This window comes from Triticum urartu, chromosome 1, assembly GCF_003073215.2.
Source record: "Triticum urartu cultivar G1812 chromosome 1, Tu2.1, whole genome shotgun sequence".
NCBI lineage: Eukaryota > Viridiplantae > Streptophyta > Magnoliopsida > Poales > Poaceae > Triticum > Triticum urartu.
The window spans coordinates 80,179,523-80,187,327 of NC_053022.1; positions in this window are offsets into that span (position 1 = coordinate 80,179,523).

Below are 7,805 nucleotides of genomic sequence, written 5' to 3' on the forward strand. Positions count from 1 at the left end.
CTCCACGTCGCGAAATAGCCCTCCGCCGAGCGAGCCGTGTCCCTCTTGCGCCTGGCCAAACTGTTGGTGCTGATGTTGATTCTTTTGTGGCTCCTGCTGTTGATGCGGAGGCAGATGATTATGTGGGAGATTACGAGGATGAGGTTGATCAAAATCAGAACTACGTGCAACCACCAGCACCACAACCACCAGGTCGTCCACATGCAAATAATGGCAATGGTAGGGCTCCCCCTCATGTACGAGATCATGACCATCTCCCTAAACTAAAATTGAATATTCCATCATATTCCACCATTTGAGGGTAGATATGTTCCTGATATATATCTTACTTGGGAGTTAGAAACTGAACAATGATTTACATGTTTAAAATATCATGAGGAGAGACGTGTTCCTGCTGTTGTTTGTGCTTTCACTAGCTTTGCATGTGTTTGGTGGTCTGAACATTGTAGATTATATCCTATTCCAGCTACTTGGGCTGCTTTGAATACTACTATGCGTACTCGTTGGGTTCCACCATATTATCAACGTGAATTACTTCAAAAATTGCAGCGTTTAAGACAATGAAAAAATTCTGTAGAAGAATATTATCAGGAATTACAAACTGTCATGATTAGATGTGGTATTGTTGAGGAGAATGAAGCTATGCTTGCACGTTTTATGGGTGGATTAATAGAGAGATTCAGACCATTCTAGAGTATAAGGAGTATACTAATATCACTCGTTTATTCCATGTTACTTGTAAAGCCAAACGTGAAGTGCAGGATCGACAGGCATTGGCGCGAACTATCTTTTCTGCAGGTCGATCTTCATCATGGACACCACGTGCATCCTCTATTTCCACTACACCAGCACCTCCATCAGGTGCCACCTCCAGCCGTGATACAAGGAAGCAGGCACAACCACCACTATCTGCCAAGAGCACACCTGCCGGGCCTGCATAGAGCTCTTCTTCTTCCATGGCATCAACAGGGCACACAAGTGATATTATTTGTCGTCATTGTAAGGGAAGAGGACATTTTGCGAGAGAATGCAAATCTCAGTGTGTGATGACTGCTACTGAGGATGGTGGGTATGAGTCTGCTAGTGACTATGATGAGGAGACTTTGGCTCTTATTACACATGAAGAACATGGTGGAGATGATTTTGATCATGAGACGCAATACATGGCTGCTGAAGATGCTGATAGGTATGAATATTTAGTTGCTCAATGTGTTTTGAGTGTGCAGGTTACACAAGCTGAGCAAAATCAGAGGCATAATTTGTTCCATACAAAGGGAGTTGTGAAGGAACGTTCTATTCGCGTCATTATAGATGGAGGGAGCTGCAATAACTTGGCTAGCATGGAGATGGTGGAGAAACTATCTCTCACCACAAGACCACATCCACATCCTTACTACATCCAATGGTTCAACAACAGCGGCAAGATTAAGGTAACACGTACCGTTCGTGTGCATTTTAGTATCTCTACATATGCTGATTATGTTGATTGTGATGTGGTACCTATGCAAACATGTTCCTTATTACTTGGTAGACCATGGCAATTTGATAAAAATTCTGTACACCGTGGTAGAAACAATCATTATACTCTTGTTCATAAGGATAAAAATATTAGTTTGCTTCCTATGACTCCTGATTCCATTTTGAAAGATGATATTAATAGAGCTAATAAAGCAAAACAGGAGAAAAATAAGAGTGAAAATCATATTGTGGCAAAAGAATTTGAGCAACAAATGAAGCCTAATAATAAACCATCTAGTGTTGCTTCTGAAATTAAATTGAAAAGTGCATGTTTACTTGCCACCAAATCTGATATTGATGATCTAGATTTTAGCAAATCTGTTTGCTATGCTTTTGTGTGCAAAGAGGCATTATTTTAATTCGAGAACGTGCCTTCCTCTTTGCCTCCTGCTATCACTAACATTTTGTAGGAGTTCTTTGACGTCTTTCCACAAGACGTGCCATCGGGATTACCACCTATTCGAGGGATTGAGCATCAAATTGACTTAATTCCCGGTGCATCATTACCCAATCGTGCACCATACCGTACCAATCCAGAGGAGATGAAGGAGATTATGCGTCAAGTACAAGAAATGCTCGACAAAGGTTATATAGGCGAATCCCTTAGTCATTGTGCTATTCCTATCATTTTAGTGCCGAAAAAGGATGGTACGTCGCATATGTGCATTGATTGTAGAGGCATTAATAATATTACTATTCGTTATCGTCATCCTATTCCTAGGCTAGATGATATGCTTGATGAATTGAGTGGCTCTACAATATTCTCCAAAGTTGATTTGCGTAGTGGATACCATCAAATTCGTATGAAATTGGGAGATTAATGGAAAACAACATTTAAAACTAAGTTTGGATTATATGAGTGGTTAGTCATGCCTTTTGGGTTAACTAATGCACCTAGTACTTTCATGAGATTAATGAACAAAGTTTTACGTGCTTTCATTGGACGATTTGTGGTAGTTTACTTTGATGACATATTGATTTATAGCAAATCTTTGGAGGAACATTTGGAACATTTACGTGCTGTTTTTATTGCTCTACGGGATGCACGTTTGTTTGGTAACCTTGGAAAGTGCACATTTTGCACCGACCGAGTATCTTTTCTTGGCTATGTTGTTACTCCACAGGGAATTGAAGTTGATAAAACCAAGATTGAAGCTATTGAGAGTTGGCCGCAGCCCAAAACGGTCACATAAGTGAGGAGTTTCCTTGGCCTCGCTGGTTTCTATAGGCGTTTTGTGAGAGATTTCAGCACCATTGCTGCACTTCTCAACGAGCTTACAAAGAAGGATGTGCCTTTTGTTTGGGGTATCGCACAGGAAGAAGCCTTCATGGTATTGAAAGATAAGTTGACACATGCTCCTTTACTCCAACTCCCTAATTTTAATAGAGAGAATTCCTTATTTGACCCTTTCTTAAATTTTGATTCCCCTTTTGGCCCTAAAAAATATCTTTTTCCCTTTTTGACACACAATTTTTATTTTGTTCCCTACATGACACTTCTGTCAATTTTGGCACATAATAGTGTTTAGTCTAACATGAAAAGACCATTCTACCCCTGGTATATTATGTGACCAAAATTATTTACAAGTCAAAAGCAACCATGATGTGATATGTTTTGTCTTTTGATGACTAATGACTAATGAAACCAAATCTACTATTTCTGTATCACGTAACAGATTTGAGCTCATCAGATTCCCGCAACAAAAAAAGATTTGAGCTCACCAGACATCTCATGCGCATTCATTTTACCACTTGATGGATAGTAATTATGTTGCATTCGGTTTACCACTTAGAAGCCGGCCGAAATGAGACAGGTTAAGAGTGGCCGTATAGTTTAAACAAAAAAGAGAAGTCGTAACATGCACGGATCAGTATACGACCCTGCAGTTGTTGAGTTGGTGCGTATCTGTCCAGCGCCGACGAACAAGTAGATATTGTTGGCGTTCTGCCAACAAGCGCGGGTGTGGTGTTGCCGGAGGTGAGTGCCTGGTCGGCGACGACGCCATTGGTCTACTCGCTAAATCACTCGATCACAAAGATGATCAGACGAGAGTTTTGCATCGTGTACGAATGCAACTTTTTTGTAATCTTCTTCTTATTTTCTTGGTACAAAAAGAAAGTGATGGCCGGTAGTTTTCCTACCCAGGCGCCACGACATTGAAGACTCGTGCCATGCTAAACCACCATGCAAGTCACGCGGGCCCTGCGACATGGTGACGTCATGCTATGGGCCCTTGAATTTTTTTGTAATTATAGGCCCATGCAGCTGTACGTGCAAGTTTTGCTAAAAAAAGTTGTACGTGCAGGTTGCCTCAAAAAAAACTGTACATGCAAAGGTTGTACGCTCTCAGCCTCGCGCCTCCGCCGCTATTTGTGCTCGGGTGGACTCGGGCGAGAAGGTGCGGTGGGGATTTTTTTGCCAGTGAGCTAAAGCAGGGTTGCACTTCACTGTGTTAGTCACCAAAATTGACAGAAGTGTCATGCAGGGAACAAAATAAAATTTGTGTGTCAAAAAGGGAATAAAATGTTTTTAGGGCCAAAAAGGGAAGAAAAATTTAAGAAAGGGCCAAATAAGGTATTCTCTCATTTTAATAGGACTTTTGAGCTTGAATGTGATGCTAGTGGAATTGGATTATGAGATGTGTTATTACAAGATGGCAAACCTATTGCATACTTTTCTGAAAAATTGAGTGGGCCTAGTATGAACTATTCTACTTATGATAAAGAATTATATGCTCTTGTTCGAACCTTAGAAACATGGCAACATTATTTATGGCCCAAGGAATTTGTTATACATTCTGATCATGAATCTTTCAAACTCATTAAAAGTCAAGCAAAACTGAACCGCGGACATGCTAAATGGGTTGAATTCATTGAGACTTTTCATTATGTCATTAAACACAAATAGGGTAAAGAAAATATTATTGCTGATGCATTGTCTCGTCATTATACTATGCTTTCCCAACTTGACTTTAAAATATTTGGTTTGGAGACCATCAAAGATCAATATGTGCATGATGCTGAATTTAAAGATGTATTGCAGAATTGTAAGGAAGGGAGAACTTGGAACAAGTTCTTTCTAAACGATGGATTTGTGTTTTGTGTTAACAAGCTATGCATTCCAGCTAGCTCCGTTCGTCTTTTGTTGTTGCAGGAGGCGCATGGAGGAGGATTAATGGGACACTTTGGCGTCAAGAAGATGGAGGATATACTTGCTACACATTTCTTTTAGCCAAAGATGAGACAGGATGTTGAGCGTTTTGTTGCTTGCTGCACTACATGTCAAAAAGCTAAGTCACGACTCACGACTCAATCCTCATGGTTTATATATGCCTTTGCCTGTACCTAGTGTTCCTTGGGAGGATATATCTATGGCCTTTGTTTTAGGTTTACCTTGAACAAAGAAGGGGAGGGATAGCATATTTGTTGTTGTGGATAGGTTCTCGAAAATGGCACACTTTATACCATGTCATAAAAGCGATGATGTTGTGAATGTTGTTGATTTGTTCTTTCATGAAATTATTCGCTTGCATGGTGTGCCAAATACTATTGTTTCAGATCATGATACTAAATTTCTTAGCCACTTTTGGAGATGTTTATGGGCTAAGTTGGGGACTAAACTACTTTTTACTACTACTTATCACCTCCAAACTGATGGACAAACGGAAGTAGTTAATAGAACTTTGTCTACTATGCTTAGGGCTGTTTTGAAGAATAATAAGAAAATGTGGGAAGAATGCTTGCCTCATATTGAATTTGCTTATAATCGTTCATTGCATTCTACTACTAAGATGTGCCCTTTCGAAATTGTGTATGGTTTCCTACCTCGTGCACCTATTGATTTGTTGCCTCTTCCATCTTCGGAGAAGGTTAATTTTGATGCTAAAGAACATGTTGAATTGATTTTAAAATTTCATGAGTTAACTAAGGAAAACATTGAGCGTATGAATGCTAAATATAAACTTGCTGGAGATAAGGGTAGAAAACATGTTGTGTTTGCACCTGGAGATCTTGTTTGGTTACATTTGCATAAGGATAGGTTTCCTAATTTGCGCAAATCAAAGCTAATGCCACGTGCTGATGGTCCTTTTAAGGTGTTAGAGAAAATAAATGATAATCCATATAAACTTGAGCTGCTTGCAGATTTTGGGGTTAGTCCCACTTTTAACATTCAGATTTGAAGCCTTATTTTGGTGAGGAAGATGAGCTTTCGTCGAGGACGACTTCATTTCAAGAAGGGGAGGATGATGAGGACATCAATACCATTGTTACACCCACAGCCCCTGTTGCTACACATACTGGACCAATTACTAGAGCTCGCACACGCCAATTGAATTATCAGGTACTTTCGTTTCTTGGTAACGATTTTAATGTTCATGAGAATATGATGCTACCTAAATTGGATACATTTGTTTTGCTTACAAATGAAGGGCATAGCTTGGACAAGAAAGATGAACCTTGGAGCAACTTCAAGCATGGAGATGATGGCATGCGCAAGGGGATCAAGAACTGAGTTACAAGTGATGATTTCAGGACTTTGAAGCCACCATAAGGAGTGCATGAAGCCTTGGACGAAATATACAAGATGCCACTTCATAAAATTTTGTCCAGAGGCTATTCTAGCTGCTGCCTCACCTTATTATTGGGCCAGGCCCTTGTATTTTCGAAATACTTAAGTATAGGCTGTTTTTAGAGTCCGTATGTGTGAGGAAACAAGAGTTAGGGTTGGTTTCGGACCCCTCCTCCAAGGGCCACGAAATTCCCCCCTCTTCCTCTATATATACAGCCCTTAGGGCGTCGTTTAGACTTTGGGTTTTGTTTAGATTAAAAGTTCGCCATAGCCGCAACTTCGCGTACTTCGTTTGTGTCCAACGACCAGACCAAGACGTCACAGAACCCCACCTTCATTAATAAAGCTTTCCTCTTTTATTCGCAATATCTAGATTGCAATCTCAGTTTCTTGCTTGTTCTTTGTTTGCTCGTAGGAAATAGACCGTCGTGGTCAGGTTGATCGTGCTCCGGCGTGGTCAATAACCCTCGGAAGTTGGTTTAGTGATTGCTAAGGTGTGACGTCTTCGCAAGTTCGTAGTCGGATCGTCAAAGTCGACTCCCACAAAAAACGATATCTATCTCATTGAAACATCAGGACACCTTCGCCTCTATCAAGTGTTGAACTAGGTTATGAGCAATCTTGATGGTACTCTCATTGTCACAGTAGAGTAGCACATTCTTCATGTTGACACCGTAATCCTTGAGAGTTTGCTTCATCCATAGCAGTTGAGCACAGCAAGAACCAACAGCAATGTACTCAGCTTCAGCAGTAAACAGTGATACGTAGTTCTGTTTCTTCGAGGACCAACAGACCAAGGATCGTCCGAGGAAATGGCATGTGCCAGATGTTGACTTGCGGTCCACACGATCACCAGCATAGTCAGAGTCTGAATATCCAATGAGATCAAAAGCCGAGCCCTTGGGATACCATAATCCAAGTGTTGGTGTGTGAGCTAGATATCGAAGAATATGCTTCACAGCCTTGTGGTGTGATTCCTTCGGTGTAGCTTGAAATCGGGCACACATGCAAACACTAAGCATAATATCTGGCCTAGATGCACATAAGTACAATAAAGGACCAATCATGGAGCGGTATACCTTTTGATCGAAATCAATACCATTTTCATCAGTGCATAGATGGCCATTTGTGGGCATAGGGATTTTGACTCCTTTGCAATCTTGCATGCCAAATTTCCTCAGTACATCCCTGAGGTATTTCTCCTGAGATATGAATATGCCATTGCGCTGTTGACGAATCTGACGACCTAAGAAGAATTTCAATTCTCCCATCATAGACATTTGATATTCTTCACTCATCATATAGGCAAATTCATCACTATAACGTTGGTCAGTACAGCCAAAAATGATATCATCAATATAAATTTGGCACACAAACAATTCACCATCATAAGATTTAGTGAAAAGAGTTGGGTCAAGTGAACTGGGTTTGAAGCCTTTCTTCATGAGGAATTCCTTCAAAGTATCATACCACGCCCGTGGGGCCTGCTTGAGGCCATAGAGGGCCTTATTGAGTCTGAAGACTTTGTCAGGATGCTTTGGATCTTCAAAACCTGGGGGCTGAGCAACATATACTTCTTCCTCAAGCTTACCATTGAGGAATGCACTTTTCACATCCATTTGATATAAGATGATATCATGATGGTTAGCATAAGCAAGTAATATGCGAATAGCTTCAAGTCTAGCAACAAGTGCAAAAGTTTCATCGAAATCAATTC